Here is a 20568-nt window from a genome sequence, read left to right on the forward strand (position 1 = left end):
ACTATTACAGGATAAAAAAGAGGAAAAAGTAATAGATTAATACTTTTTAATTACATTCATTTTTCAAATGAAAGGGAAAAAATTATATACCAATATATTAATCTGTCACAGAAATGACTAATAATATAATAGTTAATAGTAATTAGATAACAAGAAAAATAACATAAGGAACTCATTTTAATTTTTAAAGATATTATTCAAACGCAGTAAAATTTTTCATGTATGAACTTGCACTTACTAAACAAAAACATTATATCTTACGGTTTGCACTGTTTCACTATTTTAAATTTTAATCATAAATAAAAGCTCTAGGAGGTCATATAGAAAGAGAATTGAAGTAGCACAAGTTCTGTTACAATCACTACTGCCATTACTTATTTCTAATCCAGTGTTTAAATGCAGAAACAGGTAGTTACACAGGAGTTGGACACATAAAGTGGACCCAAAGCAAGCATGATTGCCTCTGAGCTATTATGAATTTACTCTCAAAGAAATGCATGTAGATAAGTCCATTTATGCCAAGGCTTCTCTGAATTGACTTCCATGTAGAATATAATGTTTATTAAAAGATAAACAATAAAATATGCTAATTTTATTTATTACAAAATTGAAGAGTAACTGTAAAAAAATTTTTTTAAAAAACAGATTAACAAAAGATTTTTTTTTTAAAATTTAGATTAACAAAAGATTTGGGAGCAGGAAGAGTATTTTACATTGCATTTGATATTGTGTAAATTGCTAGTGTGCGACTATAGTAAAAGCAGATCAACTTTTAGTCTGTTTTTTAAAATTTTTTTAAATAATTTAATTTTTCAATTAGAGTTGGCACATAATATTATGTTAGTTTCAGATGTACAACATAGTTATTAGACATTTATATAACTACAAAGTGAACACCCCAATAAATCTAGTACCCATTTGACAGTGTACATAGTTATTATAATATTATTATCTATATTCCTTATGCTATATTTTACATCTCCATGACTATTTTGTAACTACTGAGTTGTACTTTTTAATCCCTTTACTTTTTTCACCTAGTCCCCTGGCCCCCTTCTATCTAGGAACCATCAAAATGTTCTCTGTATCTATGAGTATGTCCCTGTTTTGTTTGTTTGTTTATTTTATTCTTTAGATCCCACATGTAAGTGAAATCATATGGCATTTGTCATTTTCTATCTGACTTACTCCATTCAGCACAATACCCTCTAGGTGCATCCATGTTGGTGCAGATGGCAAAATTTCTTTTTTTTTTTTAATAGCTGAGTAGTATCCCATTGTACATATATATACCACCTCTTCTTTGTCCATTTGTCCATCAAAAGAAACTCAGGTTGCCTCCATATCTTGGCTATCGTAAATAATGCTGCAATAAAAAGATGGATGCACATGTCCCTTTGAAGTAGTGTTTTGAGTCTCTTCAGATAAATACCCAGATGTGGGATTATTGGATCCTTCTTTGTCTCTTGTTATATCCTTTGTTTTAAAGTCTATTTTGTCTGATGTAGTGTTGCTACCCTAGTTTTTTTTTGTTTGTTTATTTCCATTTTTATGAAATATATTTTTCCATCCCTTTACTCTCAGTCTCTGTGTGTCTTTTGATCTGAAGTGAGTCTCTTGTAGGCAGCATATGTAAGGGTCTTAGTTTCTTATCCATTTAGCCATCCTATCTTTTGATTGGAGCATTTAATCCATTTATATTTAAAGTAATTGTCGAATCTACAGCCATGTCACCCTGAATGCGCCCAATCTCGTCTAATCTCAGAAGCTAAGCAGGATAAGGGCCTGGTTAGTATTTGGAATGGAGACCACCTAGGAATACCGGGTGCTGTAGGTGTTAAAAAAATAAAAAGTAATTGTTGATAAATATGTAGTTATTGCAATTTAATTATTCATATTTTTTATCTTTTCTTCTTCTTTCTAAAGAAGCTTCCTGTAACATTTCTTATAATAATGGTTTGGTGGTGATGAACTCCTTTAGCATTTCCTTGTCTGAGAAGCTCTTTATCTGCCCTTCAATTCTAAATAATAGTTTTGCTAAGTAGAGTAATCTTGGTTGTAGGTCCTTGCTTCTCATCGCTTTGAATATTTCATGCCAATCCTTTCCGGCCTGCAGCAAAGTTTGTGTTGAGAAATCGGCTGACAGTCTTATGGGAGCTCCCTTGTAGGTAACTAATAGCTTTTTTCTCGATGCTTCTAATATTTTCTCTTTGTCTTTAACCTTTGGCATTTTAATGATGGTGTGTCTTGGTGTGGGCCTCTTTGGGTTCATCTTGTTTGGGACTCTGTGCTTCCTGGGATTGTATATCTATTTCCTTCACTAAGTTAAGGAAGTTTTCCATCACTATTTCTTAAAAAAGGTTTTCAATTCCTTGCTCTCTCCTCCTTCTGGTACCACTGTGATGCGAATGTTGGTATACTTGATGTTGTCTCAGAGGGCCCTTAAACTATGTTCATTCTTTTGTTGTTGTTGTTGTTGCTGCTGTTCTTATTGGTGTTGTCTGCTACCTTATTATCTACATTGCTGATTTGATCTTCTGCTTCATCTAGTCTACTGTTGATTCCCTCTAATGTATTCTTCATTTCAGTTATTGTAGTCTTCATTTCTGACTGTCGTTTTTGTGTTTTCTACTTCCATTTTTATGTTTTCTATCTCTTTGTTAATGTTCTCACTAAGTTTATCTACTCTTCCTCTAAGTTCATTGAGCATCCTTACAACAAGTTTTTTGAACTCGGCATAAGGTAGATTGCTTGTCTCCATTTTGTTTCATTCTTTTTCTGGAGTTGCATTCTGCTCTTTCATGTGGGACGTGTTTCTTTGTCTCTCCATTTTGGCTGCCTCCCTGTGTTTGGTTTTATGTATTCTATGGCTGCTATGTTTCCTGGTCTTAGTAGAGTGGCCTTATGTAGTAGGTGTCCTGTAGGGCCCAGTGGCACATTCTCTTTGGTCACCTGAGCAGGGAGCTCCAGATGTGCCCCTTGTATGAGTTGTATGTGCCTTCCTATTGTAATTGAGCCTTGATTGCTGCTTGCATGTCAAAAGGGGAAAACTGGCCAGTAAGTACAGTGGAGGAGGTTTTGTGCGGAGGCTGACCCTATGAAGCAGGATTTACTAGTAGAGCTCTGGTGCCTGCTGAGTCTTCCCTTTGGGTTTGTGGTCCTCGGATGCGTCCCCAGTGGTGCTCCATTTCGGTCCAAAGCAGACCACTGGCCGTACTGGCCCTGGGGCCTTGTGGGAGGGGCCCTGCCACAGGCCAATTTCAGCTGCAGCCTGTGCCCTGCTGGGGCCCCTGGCATGAGTCACCAAGCAATCCACAGATGCCACCACCCATGCTGGACTTAGAGGTGCCTCAAGAGGCCAAGCCACAAAACAAGGCTGGCCGCTGCTAGTGCTAGATTTTGGGCTGCTGAGCAAGAGGTACAAGACACACTGAGGCCAGATGCTGTTTGTTGGGTTTTGAGAACCTTAGAGAGATTTTAAGAAAGTCTGTGGCATGAGCCAAGACAGGCTGTTTGTATGGAAAAGCCACTGAAAGTGGCTTGGTTGGGCCAGCAAGTTGTGAGGGTCAGGGTCTCAGGGAATCAGTAGGGCAGGGCGACCAGTGTTAGCTAGGTTAATGGAGATAGATATGGCAGCTATCTGAGTTTGCATGCCAAGAGGAGAGAGGGCTCAACAAAGAAACAATAAATTCTGCCAGCACTTTTGTCTGGTAGAAAGCTGCCCCTCCATCCTTTGCCCTAAAGCTAGACAATTCAGTTCCTTCCCTTATGTCCCTGGTGCCTTTCAAGCTGCTACCCCAGCACTAGAGCTCAGAGTGAGTGAGTCCGTCAGCCAGTAAATTCACACATGGGCCCCTTAAGAGTGCCTGGGACTCCCACAGCTATTCATCTCACTCAGTCACAATCTCCACTGGTTTTCACAGCCAGAAGTTGTAGGGACTTATCTTCCCAACACTGGTGCCCTGGACCGGGGAGCCCTGTGTGGAGTTGGGACCTCTTGCTCATTTGGGAGACCTCTGTGGTAGTTAAGGACCTCCTGATCCTTAACTACCACACGTGTGGGACCAGCCCATTCTGCGTCTCTGCCCCCTCCTGCCAGCCTTGAGGTAGCTTCTTCTGTATGTCCTTAGTTGTAGGACTTCTGTTGAGCTAGACTTCAGGTGATTCTCAATGAGGGCTGTTCTGTAGTTTAGTTGTAATTTTGACATGATCTTGAGAGGAGGCAAATACAGTGTTTACCTGCTCTGCTATTTTAACTGAAATCCAGTCTGTTTTAACATTGTTTTAAAATTGCCTGAGACCACTTCTATCACTATTCTTGTGACACTCATCCCACAGGAAATGAAGAAAAATGATATAGGATCTATAACTTAAAGCCAGCTGTATTTGATTTGTAAAACCCTTCTTCTTTCCCCATTCCAGGCCCAGTGGACATAGCCCTATGTGGGTACGTCATGAAGCACCAGCAGACTCTCTGAATCTTGCAGCCAGGTAAGGAGCCTGCTGGAGGTTGGTTTTCATAGGTTCTGAAATGCTAGCATAAGCTGTTTATCTATTGAGTGAGTGCAAAATTAAAGTTAAAGGATGTGTGTGCATGAGTGTGTGTGTGTTTGCTCGTGTGAGCATGTGGGGTGAGGTTAGGGAGGGTGGTGAAGAGCACTAAGATTAAACATAAAATAAAGTTGTGCCCTCTCCTGGAAACAGTGAGAAGATTTGTTTTTAAAATCAATGTGGATTAACTTTTTTTCTTTCTTTTTTTAAAAAATTTATTTTTATTATGGTGACATTGGTTAATGAAATCTAGTAAGTTTCAGGTGTACAGTTCAACAGCAAGGTATATATATATTGTATTGTGTGTTCACCACCCATAATTACATTTCTTTCTGTCATTTCATATTTGACCCTTTTACCCCATCTACCTCCCGCTGCCCCCTCCGCCCTCTGGTAACCACTAGTCTATTGTCCATGTCCATGAGTCTCTGTTTGTTTGTCCTGTTTGTTTGTTGCTTTTAGGTTTATGTTCCACATATAAGTGATATCATGTGATTTTCAACTTTTTCTGTCTGGCTTATTTCACTTAGCATGATTATCTCAAGGTCCATCTATGTTGTCACAAATGGCAGTATTTCATCTCTTCTTACAGCTGAATACTATTCCATTGTATATATGTACCACAGCTTTTTTATCCAATCATCTATCGTAGGACACTTCAGTTGCTTCCATGTCCTGGCCACTGTGAATAATGCTGCTATGAACATTGGTGTGCAAATATCTTTTTGGATATATGTTTTCAAGTCTTTGGGGTAAATAGCTTTTCTCCTATAGAAGTTCAAAATATCTAAATAGGTAACAGATGCCTATTAGCAGTTTAAGAAGCAGGAAATGGTGATAGAGATATTCAATGATATTTTCCCCCCAGGGTGAATTTGTGAAACAATAGATGAGTTTCAGACATACCTATAGTAGAGGAAAAGAAGCAGACCAAATCAATAACAAGCAACTATCTAAAGCTATTATTTAGGAGTATAATGTGAAAATATTTGGTACAATTGAAGATGGACATTCTCAGTGACCCAGCCATGCCACTTCTAGATATGCACCCAAGGGAGATCTCCTGTATATGCACAAGAAGACATGTATGATGAGAGTGTTCTGACAGACTGAGTTTATTAGACTCAGCCATGTTACTCAATGCTACTAATGACCCCTTAGGAAGACCACCTTCTTTTGAGTCACACAGAGGTGATTTTGATCATTGTTGTAGAGAAGCTCATAGAACTCCATTGCTGCAGGAGCCATCTGTTGTAACATTCTTCCTGCTCAGCCAGCTAGGCCCATTGCATAGCTGCTCCATGTCTCCCAGATTCCCCCAACTGCACAGCCCAATCATCACCCTACCTTGCGCCTCACATGGCTGGCCTCTTCTCTCCTACCCAGGGTCCTTCTTGTCACCACTGAGGCACAAGACACAATGGGACTGCTGGGGGCACACTGACTTGATAGGGCTCAGGGGGCTAGGAAATATCCCTGGTTTTTGCCCACTCACAGGGTGGCAGATGTTCCTGCTCTTCCTCATGGCTGCCAAGAGGAGCCAGGAAACAATGCCAGAAGTTCAGAAAGTTAATACCCAGTGAAGCAAATTTCAACCACTGAGAGGCAGAGTATGGTAGAGAACCCATGGATAAATTCTTCTTCCTCTCCCTTAAGGAATCTTCTGAGAAACTGTTTCCACGTGGCCTCTCTGGAAACTTCCCTCATGACTGAGCAACTAGTTGTGCTTTCTAGTGAAGCTGAGACCAGCCAGCTCATTAACAAACCACCTTGTTTGCTTCCCCTCCTTCCTGCCTCATTGACCTGTCCTCCTTCACTCTTGCTTCCTTGGGTTTGCATCCTTCCAGAAAAGCTTTAGAATGTAAAATTTGCCTGAGGCTATAATTTCAAGGAACTTAGTTAGACTAAAACAAAGAATGTTTACTGCAGCAAAATTGTCACAATGCTCAGACATTGTTTTATAACTACAAAAACTAATTGAATCATTAGTACAAAGAAAAAGAAGGAAAAATAGAGAAAAAAAGAGGGAATTTCAAAGCTGGAAACTAAAATTAAAACAAACAGACTCACAGTGCAAAGAGTAGCCTATGACTAAGCCTTCACTTCTAATTTTTGTTGCTACTCACTGGCAAGCTGTCTTGTAAACCTTACATTTTAAATGATTACAATATTGTGAAAAGCTTTTGTTTTCTTAAAACATGCTTAAATATATGGATGCTGCCAATAATTAGTCTAGAAAAGAAAAAAGAAAAAAAAATTTTCAGAGGAGGAGTCACTGTTTCAAGTACAACTTTAATACAGTTTTATTTTTTGTGAAACTGACCAGAAGTTCACCCAAGTTTCAGAATTTCACCCAAGAGTTCAAAGGTCAGGTGATCTGAAATTAAAAACCCAGATCTAACTTCACTTAAAAGTTACTACATCTCTTTAAGTTTCTGTTTGCTCTTCCTTTAGATAGAGATAACCTAAGGGTTGTCATGGGTTTTAAATGAGATAATTTAATGTCTATTACATAGTGCTCAATAGATACTATCATCACCCATTATAGTCCCAATGAGGAAAATTTCTTTGTGAGCAAAATTGATACTTAACAAAGATACATTTATGCTTGTTATCTCAAGAAAGATGAATTCCAGTTGGAGCTTTTGCTGTGGAAACAGCATAGGATATTTTTCATCATTTTAAGTGTATGTGTGCGATAGAACTCATTCAACCCATTTCATTGAGCATCTACCACGGGCATAACATTTTTATAGGCATGAGGATAGATGTAGGTCAAGGTAGACTAGGTCCCTGTTCTCATTGTTTATTTGCTGTTTCAAAAGAAGTTCAGCACTTGGCCAGTGACAAGAGGCTAATGCCCCACGACAGAATGAAAATCTGAGGTTTGTATTTTTGAAACACCAGGTGATCTTCTGAAAGAAACCAAGAAATGTTTGGTCTCTGGAAAGGTGTGGAGAGAGGGCAAAAGCAGACCAGATGCCGAAGGGCACAGGTGCTCAAAGTGGTCCCAGGGAGGTGATATTTCCTGGGAAGTGTTGGGGGCATGGATCGTAAGCAAGACCACAGCAGAGATAGTGCTGGGTCAGAAACCTTGCTCAATCACTTTTTACCTGACTATCCAGCCTTCCGTGAGGAGGACTTAGATTGTGGGCCCCAGAGCCTGCCCCGGCTAAAATATTTGTCTTCCCAGGAGTGGGAATTGGCTCCTTCTACACCTGTGAGAGCAAAGTTTGGTTGCCAGGGACTCTCCTCTTACCTACCTGTCACAAGCCAGGTTACCATAAGCTCAGCAAGGACTACCCACTCCATGGGAATTACCAATTCCATAAACTAATTACCTTGTACCATATATATAGACTTAGTTTATGAGGAAAGGCCTTCATCAGACCAACTTTTAAAATTAAAGCTCATCTTCTATTTGTTCACTGTGCTCCAACTACTCTTGTCTTTTTTTTTTCTGTTCTTCAAATACGTCATATTTCTGTTTCAGGGTCTTAGTACCTGCTCTTTCCTTTGCCTTATGCCCAGATTATCAAATGATAGACTTCACACTGTTCAGACTTCAGCCAAAATGTCATCTCTTCAGAGAGGCCTTCTCTGACCACCCTATTTAATGTCGGTCACCCCACTTGCATCCAGATGCTGTCTAATAAATTACTTCATTCCTTCCTTTCCCCTCTCTCTCCCTCTCTCTCTTCTGCTTTTTCTTTATTTTCTTACGCCTTGGGTGAAAAATATTAAGTCCATCATATACCTCAGTTCATGATATCCTATTATTACCTTTCTTTCATGGATATTTCTCTCATTCATCCCCATTTTTCATTTCTGTTCCCTCCCCTTCTACATATGCATCTGCTATAAGGCATTAAATATATATCCTTCAATATAAATGCAATATTATAAAATGTCAGGTGTTGGTATGTTTTGAATTTTTATTAATAGTATTAATAAACTTTGTTCTATTTCTTATGTTCTGCATTCAACGACAAGTTTTAAAGGTCTGTCTATATTTGCTTTGTATTGCTCTCTGTACCTCTGTCTATTGCTTCCCACTGATTGCAGCCAACTGCCAGAGCCCATCTACAACTTTACAGTGAGTGTACTCATTTTTCCCCTTCATGGACTTGATGAAAATTCATCTGGATATGTATCCAGGGGAGATATTGCTGGGCCGTGTCTATATACGTACTAATAAATGTGTTACACATATTAAATCACTCAATGATCACAATAATTCTATGAGGTAGGTGTTCTTTTTATTCCCATTTTACTGATAAAGAAACTGAGGCACAGAGTGGTTAATGACTTGCTTAAAGTCTCTAGTGGCAGAACTAGGCTTTTAAACTATAGGTGACACCTTCCAGGTGAGTGAGAAGAGCCCTCAGTGCCACAGCCTGGGCTTTTCTACCCCTCACTGCATCTCCATTTGCTATATACAAATATCCCTCAGGGAACCACTATAGGTATCCTGCCCTTTACAAGATTATCCCTCTTTGCTTATTAATCCCCTAGGCCCTCAGTCTGTGGAAGGGACAGACCAGGTGTCCCCATTGTTATCTGTTCCTTACCCTGGCCCAGCTCTGGTACTGCCCTGATATTATCCTGCCACCCCTGTCTAGCTGATACTTTGCCTCAGGTATCACCAGGCCAGGCATTGATTTGCTGATAGTGATCGGGGAAAGGAAACCAACCCCCAACTCTGCCCCAACCATACCCTAAGAGTGACTTCTTTGGCTTTGCCTATCATTTGCCTACAAGAGGTCACAACCACTCCTTCTCTCTGTCCAGAGTTCCTTGTGGTTCTTATCTAGATTTACATACATATGAAGATTTATACTCTTCCATCTTGCTTCTAAGGCAACATTGGAGCTGGATTTTGTGGAGGGCCTTATATTCCTCATAACACCAATCATAACTTGTTTATTGTCTATTGCTCTCACTGCAAGACTAAATGCATGATGAGCAAGGACCTTGTCTGTCTTATTTATCTCTATATCTTCAGCCTTAGTTCAGTGTCCCACACATATTGGTTAAGAGTGATATAGGAAATAGCCAGGTTTTCTACAGAAACTCAGTTGAAAAAATAGATTCATTGTGTTCCTTGGTTTTCTTTATATAAGGAAATCTTTATAAAACCTATATAAACCTTCCTTTATATAAGGTTCAAGGATCAGAAAAATATAAGTACAGCTTTTGTTAATGTAATAAATGAGCTTGTAGGTAATGTTCTTTATTTGTGTCATATGGGAATAGTCATGTTTGCAAAGAGATGGCTGCTCCATGAAGTAGAATATAGACTAAGCATATTTCATACTTCATACTTGGGGTTCTCCAAGTGTGGACTGAAGACACTTTGGAGTTCCCAAGACCCTTTCAGAGGGCTCGTTGAGTCAAAATCATGCATACATAAAAGATCTATTAAAAATGTAGGATATGGTTTTAACTTCCACATTGCAACTAGCCTTTAGGAAACTACTACTTGTAAGTTTTGGTGTAGTAGCACAAAAGAATGTCTTCAATTATCTGAAAAGACTATTAAAGTACTCTTCCTTTTTCCAACTTCATATCTATATAAGGTCAAATTTTCTTCATATATTTCCACCAAAATAACATATTGCAACAAATTAGTCTGAAGTGAATATGTGAATCCGATTGTCTCCTATTGGGCCAGGCATTAAAGAGATTTATAAAACTGTGAAACAGTGCTACCTTCTCCCTACATTTTTTGGTTCTAGAAAATATAGTTATTTTTCATAAAAATATGTCATTTATGTTAATGTATAATAGCTTTATTATGGCTACTTTAAAATAGATTAATATTTCTAAATCTCTCAGTTCTAATTTCTAATACAGTAAATATCAATAGATGTAACCCACCAAAAAGAGCTCTGGTTCTCCATAATTCATGAGTGTGTTCTGGGCTGAAAAAGTTTAAGAATTTCTACTTCATTCCATTGCAGAGAGATGAACCACAAGTCTATGAACTAGCTGTAGAGAGTCTCAGTTTTCAATATCTGAAGTCTTGATTTTTAGGAGCAACTTTTATATTTTAAATAAATCAAATTTATTTCCAGAAGAATTGATAAAAATAATTGTAAAATAAGCTGGTTGTTTTGATTAGATATTACTATGAAATAAACCTCCACCAAATCTCAGAGGCATATGACAAAATATTTATTTAGCTCAAAAATCTAGGAGTTGAGTATTAATATTTTTGGAAGCTGAGACCTAGAACTGGCACATTTTTACTCTCTCATACTGTTGGCCAGACCTAAAGTCGAAGGACTCACCTTTAGGGAGAGGAAGTGCAAAGTCATATTGTATTCAATAAAGTACTGACTATCTCTCCAAGTGTATATTTTAAACTAATAAGCGAAGGTATTAAAGTTCTGAAAGACCAGTAAGAGTAGTTAGACTTATTGGGTAGTTAATAGTGTAGCATTTTCAATAGAACATCCATTAAGCTTCAACCTATTTTGAATAAGTCATGTTATTTATGTGGTATTACTCTTCTCCAGGATTACCTCAAATTGGCATAAGTCATTCAAAGTAACCCCAATCTCTGGCCCAAGTGATGGATTCTAGCACTTCATGAAATTGTTATAGCCACAGGAACTGGACATAGGAACCCAGTCGGCAGGAAGCTCAGGACTTTTGTGGGACTCTGGGATACAGATGCTCTTCCTTCTGAATGAACTAATGTGGTATGTGGATGTGAGGCCTGAACCTGTTTCTCAATACCTTGTCACATTTAGGGATATGCCAACCACATGCATATCAGCAGGGTACAGAGATGCCTTCCAATGTTGAAACACCATGGCCGGATATTCACAGTCCTAGATACCTTCACGGCTAAGGCACAGACCTCTCTTTTCTGCTGGGCCATCAGATCTATCTGTACTGTCCTGTGAATCCCAAGTTAGCAACGTGAAGAAGCTGAGGCAGTGGAGAATTCATTTGGTAATGGCAGTTGTGGTGACAGCAGCAACATCCTGTGTCCCATGGCAACAGTTTCAGGAGTAGCACTTAGCATCCTGCATCCAAGGACAGAATGTAGTGCTACCAGCTGCAGCACTGTTTACCAGACTGCTTCTGCAGCCTAATTTTGGCTGTGGTTCTTTCCACCTAGACTTTGCATTACCCAGTATACTTTCAAAACATTTGTTATTTCCTTTATTAGTCAGAATCAATTTTTTACTGCTTAAACTGAGAACCAAAACACCCCCTTTTATTTAGACAATAAAATAAGCTGAACTTTCTTTTACTCAAAGCCAGATGCCCTCTAACTGATGCAGGAGTAGTGGCAGTAGATGCTATCAGAACTCTGAGCAATAACAGATTATTAGAGCAGGGCATGTATACAAGTGAACTTAGCCCAATGCACCTGCGGCAGGCAAAGAGTTTGTGGCAGGGAACAGTCACATGGTAATCACAGCACAGAAAGGACTGCAGGTCTGAACTTAGCTCTGTAGCCTGGCTCCTCCTGGAACTGAGGTCGAGCATCGTGTCCTAGCCACTGCCCTCTTTGTTGTGGGTAAAGCAGGTAAGAAGAATGATGGGGTAGCTTACCCTTTCCAATTACTGTTTACTCTCCTCACCCCAACCCAATCCTACTTTGATATTGTTAGCTAAGGGTTTGCAAATCCATCATTGTGCTGGTCCAGCAAGCTTGGCTGTCTGCAGTCTAGACTTTCAAGGGACAGACCTAATTCTGAGATGCTTGGGAAAGTCTCTCCTAATTGGTCTCTATCCAGAGAAGCCCACTTGTTGAGTATCCCTAGGGCATGAGAGTCAATCATTCAGTGTTGAGGCCTGTCATAGGGTCAATAAAGTCATGAGATTATAAAGCAAAGCCCCTCCCCATGAAGTAAAAGTATGTTTAGAAATTATCTTGGGATGTGAGAATGATCTGGCTATGACATCTGTCACCCCATCAATAGCAAGGCTTGATTTGGCTAATCTCTCTGGCTAGGCTCCCTCATCATTCCATGTGTGTCCCTCCTGAAGCTGCGTGCTTGATCAAAAAGGACATCATTTGCCATAGATGAGGATCTTCTTTCATCAAGGGTATTCGAATAGCTGTTCTCCCTTGCTAAAACCTCCAAACAAGCTCTTGGCTTATGTGTAAGAGAACATAGAGTAGTCAAGTCTCCAAGACTCCAGATATATGCAAATGAGGCACTGCATGAGGCAATCTGCCTTAAAATTTGTTTTTAAATAAATTATCTTGAGTAAAGAAATACTGGCTTCATCACTATGCTTATTTTTGTGTTTCCACTTGTACTTAGATTTTTTGGCTTGGTTATTTCTTAACTATTTTGTTGGTTCTTTGATGATTCTGAGATATATTTTTTTTAATTTAGCCAGAATTTTTAGTTATTTTCAGTGGGAAGGTAGTTCAAAATATCTTGGTAGCTATGTTGTCAGAATTAGAAATCTTCCACTGAGTTTTTAATTTCATCATTATATTTTTCATTTGTGTAAGTGGTAGCCTTTAAGTATCTTTGACATCTTCAAATGATTTTTTATTGTCTACCCATATTTTCAAGCTTGTCATTTTGTATTTTATGTCTACAATGTCCAACATCTGAGGTCTTTATTAGAGTCCTTTACTAATATCTGTTCTTTCTGCTAAATCTTGCTCATGGTGTCTTGTTTCCTAGTATGTTTGTTTTTGCGTGAGAGTTTTTTTTTTTTGAGAGAGAGAGAGAATTTCTAGAACGGATTTTTTTTTTAAAATCCATAGATTCAAAGAGCCTACTCCACTTCCACACTCATCCCTAACAGCCCCCAAAAGAAAAATCCCTAGGAAGACAAAATAAAAAACATATACATATGCACACATCTGTATTTATGAGATTATATCGACTTGCAGAAAAAACGTGGAAGAATGTACAATATGTAATTAACAGGGGCATGTGGGCATAGAGGCAAAGGTGAGTGTGAAGAAAGAATGATGTGGGCCATGAAGAGAAGGGAGGTGGAGAATAGCAAAGGAAAAAAGGGAAAAACTATGCAAAAATGCCTGATTTTATTTAAAATTTTTTTATAAATGTATATATGTAGAAAGAAAGCCTAAAAATAAAATGTATAAACAAAGGAAAATAATCTCTCTCTCTCTTTCTACATATAAATTCCAAATAAAATAATTGAAAACCAAATCACAAAGTGAATTCAGAGAATAATGCCTTGTGGCCACATTCAAGAAGGTAGATTCAATTTTAGGAAATATATCCAAATCATTAAATATACTATATTAACTAATTAAAAGTAAACATTTGTATGTTATAATAAATATATGTCCTTAAAAGAGGAATTGATAATATCAGAAACCATTCTTAACGTACAAAGCACTTTTAAGTTTGGAGGAAAAAAATCAGCAACTAATTAAAAAATAAGCAAAGGACCTGAAGAAGTTAATTGCAGAAGAAGAAAAGCAAGTGGCCAATATATTTATATGAAAAATTAAGTTGTCATTAAATTTGTGTTCAGGAAACACATATTAGGGACCTTAAACCTTCATTTATCATATCTGCAGCAAATATTCTCTTCTCATCTGATTCTGGCTTTCAAAATTTTAAAAGTTGACATAGAGATTTAAAATGTTTCTCATGTATGTAGATTTGTCAATTTTTAATGAGTTCTATACCATTTTACACCCTTTTGCAAGAGGTTATAATAACATAGATTTATATATATATATAATAACATTGTCCAGGGTATGAGGATACCAACATTCTCATCCCATGTTGCTGATGGGAGTGCAAACAACAGATTTTGAAATATAATCAGGCAAATACTATTAAAACATTAAGCACATTCATCTTTTGTACTTGAAATGCCACTTTGAGGAATCTAAACTTCAGAGATAAATGAACTAGACGATGTTTCTTGCAGCCCTGTTTATAATATAAAACTCTGGGAAATGGGGAAAGTTGAGACAGCTGAACATCCATTAGTAATGAAATGGCATATTCTGTGGAGATTTACAAAGGGAACGTTTTTTCCCCCATTATTGACATTATGTTTACATTGATTACTTTATCTGGAGGGATGTGCAAGATACGGGATGTAACAGGTAATGTGTTCTTTTTGCTGGTCCAGGATTCATTAACCTTTCTGGTAAAATGGAACCTAGGTTTTGGGGGAGAAGAATGTTATAGACCAGAAGTTTGTTCTGTACCCCACCTTCCAATGCATATGTTGAAATTATAATGCCTAATGTGATGGTATTAGGAGGTGGGGCCTTTGAGGGGTAATAGGGTGGAGCCCTCATAAATTAATAAATGGTGCCCTTATAAAAAGAGACATGAAAGAGCTCTCTCTGCCACATTCAAGGATAATTCAATTTTAGGAAATATATCAAAATTATTAAATATACTACATTAACTAATTAAAAGTAAATAATCTTGTTATAATAATATAACAATATAATTTTATGTTGCTACCTCCTCCCACTTCTCTCTCTCTCTCTCTCCCTGCCTACCCCCAAATCTAGAAGCCAGGAATGTCTTCACCTGACACCAGATATTTCAGTGCCTTGATATTGGACACTTCCCAGTCTCCAGAACTATGAGAAATAAATGTTTGTTGTCTAAGCCAACCGGTTTGGGGTATTCTTGCCATGGCAGCCCAAACTAAGATAAGAAGCCTATACATGTGTGCCCATGATACATGCCTAAATGATCATAATCAGAGCGTTCTTTTGGCCATAGGGATTGATTCAGGGATGGGCATTTGATCCAATCAGTGGCAGTAAGTGCAAAATCTCAGTACTTTTGTTGATCTGTTGAAAGAGAAGCACACTCTCTTTTCTCCTGGGCTTGGAACTATGAAGATGTAAGCCTGAAGCTGTGGCACCCATCTTGCCTGCACAATGGGAGACTTACCCAAGAATGGACCAATATAGAGAAAAGCAGAGCCAAGCCAAAGCAAACCCAGGTGCTGATTTAAGACCCTAGATCCAGCTATGCTTAAAGCCTTTCCAGTTTCATAAACCAGTAAATACTCCTTTTTGCCTGAACTACTTTGTGTTTCTGTTACTAGCAACCAAAAGAGTCCTGGTTAACATATATAATAATGTGAATGATTTGATCTGACTTTATTAGACAGAGCCTTTGTAATTATGTGTTTGGATAAGCACATATGTATATATTTGTTTCATGTGGAAGATATACACTAAAATGTTGACATTAGTTTTCTCAATTGGTAAGATTGAAGGAGGCGAAGGGGATTTTAATAACTTTTTATTTATATATCTCTGTAATGTTTAACGTGCATGTAAGTGTTTGTATCTTTTGTAATTTTTAAAACCCTATAAATTTCTTTAAATGGGTGTCATATATTTTGTGTTTTTCCAAATATGATATTTTATACAGGGGTGGGGGGAATGATGCAAGTCATCTTGGAAAAGGAAAAAAGCTTAAATTTGATACTAGAAACATTTTAAAACAAATAATCATATTAGCTGATGAAAACCTAGAAAAGCTTTTCTGAGTAAATTCTTGATTTCAGATCTAAAATATAATTGATTATTACTCTTTATATGTTTATCTCAAGTATAAATGATTAATGATCTTCAAAATGGCCTTCTTCCTAGCTAACCTGATGTACGTATAACAATCCAATATATTTATGAAGAAACAAGATTCCTCCCTAATGATTAAAATATACCCCTCCATGTTAAGAAAACAAAATAATAAACTATTTCATTCACTATTGACCTAGAAATTTGTCTTTCTCAAATTTAATTCTGAGTTAATAAAGTTCTCATAACCTATTTGAAATATGTTTTAAACAATTACTTATGATGATGTTTGAGACTTCTTTTCACACTGATATTTTTCATTACTTCATTATAGGTATGACCAAGTGTCTGATCATTCTAAAAGATCTCATAATTTTATGAAAACACAATACATTGTTACAGTACTTACATTTGCATTATTTAGTAAAATGTTTTTTTCCCTCCTAGAGGTTGGGGAAGGGAGATCAGTGGGAATATTAACGACAGAGTGCAGGGAAAAAGGAGTGCTGCCACCTTTTGCCTTTGAGTGGCATTTCACAGGTCTTAATCTCACAGCAGATTTTAAACTCATAAAAAGTCATTTACCTTCTCTCACAGCTTTTAAGTCACTTGAGAGATGGGCTTAGTCAAAGATAAAGCTCCTGTGAATTGGTAACCTGGTTTTGAGAAAAGACTTACATAGTAACTAAGGTGTTGAATAAACAGACACACCATTTATTTACAAAGACTCATTGCTATGATTATTACATGTATTGCTTCTTCATAGCACAATGTGGCTCTCTTGAAGCTCCTTTTTCCAGGAAGAGGATTGATTTCAACATAATTAAAAGTTGGGAATTGTTTCCTTGAATTTGGATATATAAGATTGTTTCTGCAAATCCAGTACACCATATTTATAGGTAGAAATGATCATGTCTATTAGCAATTTATAGGAAAAAAGTGGCATTTTAGCAGAATATAATTTCTAATGTACCATGTATTAATATTATCCATTAAATCAGCAAAATGAAAATTTTGACAAATGACAGTCAAAAAGTAAATAATGCCTTCTAAAAAGCGCAATTATATGTAATAGTTTTTCTTTTATAAAATTCATTCCCATAAGAGAGCATAATTGATTTTATTGATTTACAGTACCATCATCATTCTTGTAATATAAAATTTAGTAGCTAGCCTGGACATTAAATTTTAAACTCAGAATCAACATTAATCTTTAATTTAGATTTGATAAGCTTCTAGGGTTCTTTCAACAGTGGAAAGTTAATATGGTTCTCCCACATGGGGTGATTCACCTTCAGATATTTTTTTTTATAAATCTATAAGCAAAAGTATTACCTATTAAAATGGAACTCAAGTATGACTAAATTTTTTTTTGTTCTGCATTGGAGTAAGAATTATGTTGCTTTGACTAACAGCTCATATTTTTTTCTCAGCTAATTAACTCCAGCCAAGTCATTAATTTTCATGAATAGAATTGAAAATGCTGTTCTTTTAATCTTTTTAGTTGAATTCTGGGTCTTGCAAAGATTAAGTGAAGTGACTCCAAACCTAAAATCCTATAATTATAGATTGTCTGTTTAGGTTGGTGCTTGGTGATCTTTTTCCCTCTGCTTCTAAATTGGGAAGAGAGCTTTCTATACTCTAAATTAAGAAAGTCTTGGTTTGTTCATCTGTGGTAAAGCAAACAGATTTAAAGAGGCCATCTATTTAGTTACCATTTGTTATGTTTAATTTGAGATTAGGCTTAGGTTTACAAAAGAAATCTAGATTTAGAGTGGACGGGATTCTTTAAGATAGCATTACTTGATGGTAGTTTCTTCCTATAGCCTCTTCTGAGTGGTTTGTGATTAGGGGGAAAAAACATAAATACTATAAGCTCTGACAAATTTGAGGACACAATTTTGAAGCGTATAGAAATATCTGCAAATAGATCAAATAATTTACTAAAGGACTTCTAAATGGCAGCATATGTTCTTGAATCAATTTTTAAAGAAGCTGGTAATAATTCCTCTAATGATATAGTGAATGTGTTTTTACCACCGACCATTACCTAAGGGGAGACCATGTGGCTTATTACTATAATGGCCTGTATAAAGAAACCCCTGGGGAGTGAAGACTTAGAACTGTAACCTCATTTCTAATTTAAGTGTGGTGAAACAGAAACCATAGAGTCACACCTGGAGTAAGGGGCTAGGAGGGCTGCTTCCCTGTCTGGGGCAACCTATAGTCAGCAAAGCTTCACATCAGTATATGAGACAATTTTTGGGTGTTAAATGTGTAAACTCTCAAAGAGACCTAAAAGAGAACATTTCCTAGGTTAAGAATTTGACAGTTTGTTTTAAGAAGGACTATGATGAATAATGTGACCTTCTACCTTAGAGACAGTATTACTAAGTAATGAAGTGTATTAGTTTAATTTTATTTGTATAACTCTGATAAAGAAATGACTTGTTGGTTATCAAGTGGGAAAACATATGTATGACGCTGTGTTTTTCCACCTGTTGCTTTCTTTACTTGGAGATCCTGCCTAGAACAGGATGAATTGGAAGAGACAATTCAAAGACACAAGGCCAGGCAGACAGACAGACCTGCATTCATATTTCGACTCTACAGTTTCTGGCTAGATGACAGGAAGAATAAAACTTACCCTCTCCGTTTCCTCAAATGTTAAGCGGAATCAATGGTAACGATACTGAAGGGATGTGGAGGTAATGAAGTAACATATGTGAAGTATCTAGCACATAGTAGATGCTTTAAAATGTTGCTTTTCATCTTCTTTCCCTATATCTGCCCAAATCACTCATCCTAAAGGCTGACTCAAAAACTCTCTTCCCTTCCAGCTCTCAAGACCCTTCTTTTATCATGAAAATGGAAAAATTGGACTAGGATTGGTATATTTTTCCCAGATGGTCTTTGGACACAGATGACTGTGCTCACAGAATAAATTGTCTTCAAATAGCCAAGATTCTATCAGAAGCTGGACTAGCAGACCACTTAGATCTTCAAAGTGCCAGGCCCCTGTGTCAGTTAAGGAATATCTCTTGTTTTCTTTTGTTCAATTTAATCCATAGTTCTGTAAATCTAACTGACTAATAAAAATAAGAAAAACTTCTGTTTTTGTCATTGACCTCTCAACCCTTTTGTTTGCCTGAGAAATCCACTACATCTATGGAACTGACCAGTCAGCATTCACACTAACTCATGTTACTATGATGGTTGTCCTTTGATAGATTTCCCTTCTCAATCTCAGAACTTCAGAGTGATCGTCACAGCTCTGCATAAGTTTCTGCCATATTTCTATGAAAAAGGACAGCTAAATCAATACTTTTGATCTGCTGTGCTGCTAGAATTCAATGATCTATCACAGTTCTTGCCCAATTCACCTAATCATTATTGTTTAAATGTTTTTAGCTTTGTTTAAAGTGTTAGATTATTTGATTTAGTAACCAACCTCGGAGCTAAACTTTGAATTATAACTTTGGTAACATTTTACTATACTTTTCCACAACCCAGAGCATATATTGTTCAATGCTTAATGGTAATCTAATTGCTTTTTATTTTTTTTTATTTTTTTTTTTTGCAACTGTCCAAGATTTTTCCTGTATTTTCTACCAGGGAAAGTTTTTACTGACAATCATCCTATGCTGAATCATCTCTTTGGTGTTACTACTCGTTCCTAACCTATAGACCATGCATTGCTTGCTCTAAATGATATTGAATAAGATACTATGGCTTTATAAATTCTTTGATATTCACATCTGATTTAATCACCTATAGATTTTTTTTTCATAAAATAAAAGTTTCACTTCTACAACTGAGTGTTTATGTTGTTTACATCAAACAATTTTTTATCATGCTTTTTACTTTAAATAAAGTAACTCTTTCAAATCTATTTCCTGTTGTTCCTATGATGTTATCATTTGATGGCAGGTCAGAGTTGGGGGACTTTTTCTGTAAAGGGTCAAATAGTAAATATTTTAAGCTTTGCAGGCCATACAATCTCTGTTGCAACTACTCACTCAACTCTGCCATTGTAGCAGTAACAGGCAATTTATAAATGTATGAACATTACCAAGAGATACTGAAATTTGAATTTCACATACTTGTCATATGTTATAAAGTATTATTCTCTTTTCTGCTTTTTCAACCATTAAAAAATGTAAGAGAGGAAAAAAAATGGTTTAGATGATAGAGCATCTGTTCGTCCCTCTGGAGACCAAATCAAAGTTGTGACGAAAACAAGGAGCAAGCAGCAAGGAAAAATCGCCTGGGATCTAAATGAACAAGCCATACAACTAGGGAGAAATCCAAGAAATCACCCTGCAACAGTAGAAGGTAGGACGGGGTGAGGACGCCATGCTGTCCGGTCTCCAGTGGCTGAGTGAGATGGAGGCTGCCCCAGCGGCAGTGGCAGAAGCCTCTTAAAGGGGCTGCATCTGCGAGCAGATTTTCTCAGTGGCAGACTTGCTCACTCTGCTGATTAGCCT

At 37.1% G+C, this 20568-nt stretch overlaps 1 long non-coding RNA gene across 2 annotated transcripts in view; it reads left to right on the forward strand.

The window, feature by feature from the left end:
* The window catches only part of LOC120613851 (uncharacterized), a 30692-nt gene extending 11250 nt beyond the window's left edge, over positions 1-19442 (forward strand). The window contains exons 2-4 of one of the 2 annotated variants that reach the window (XR_005655786.1): positions 4423-4491; positions 11073-11258; positions 12527-12621. This is a non-coding gene — a long non-coding RNA (uncharacterized LOC120613851). Of the gene's footprint in view, positions 1-4422; positions 4492-11072; positions 11259-12526; positions 12622-18921 lie in introns of those variants that run through there. The other variant, XR_005655785.1, reaches the window with a different exon arrangement.
* The last annotated feature ends 1126 nt before the right edge of the window (positions 19443-20568 follow it).

Source organism: Pteropus medius, unplaced genomic scaffold (genome assembly GCF_902729225.1).
Source record: "Pteropus medius unplaced genomic scaffold, Ma_sr-lr_union100, whole genome shotgun sequence".
In the NCBI taxonomy this organism is placed as follows: Eukaryota; Metazoa; Chordata; class Mammalia; order Chiroptera; family Pteropodidae; genus Pteropus; species Pteropus medius.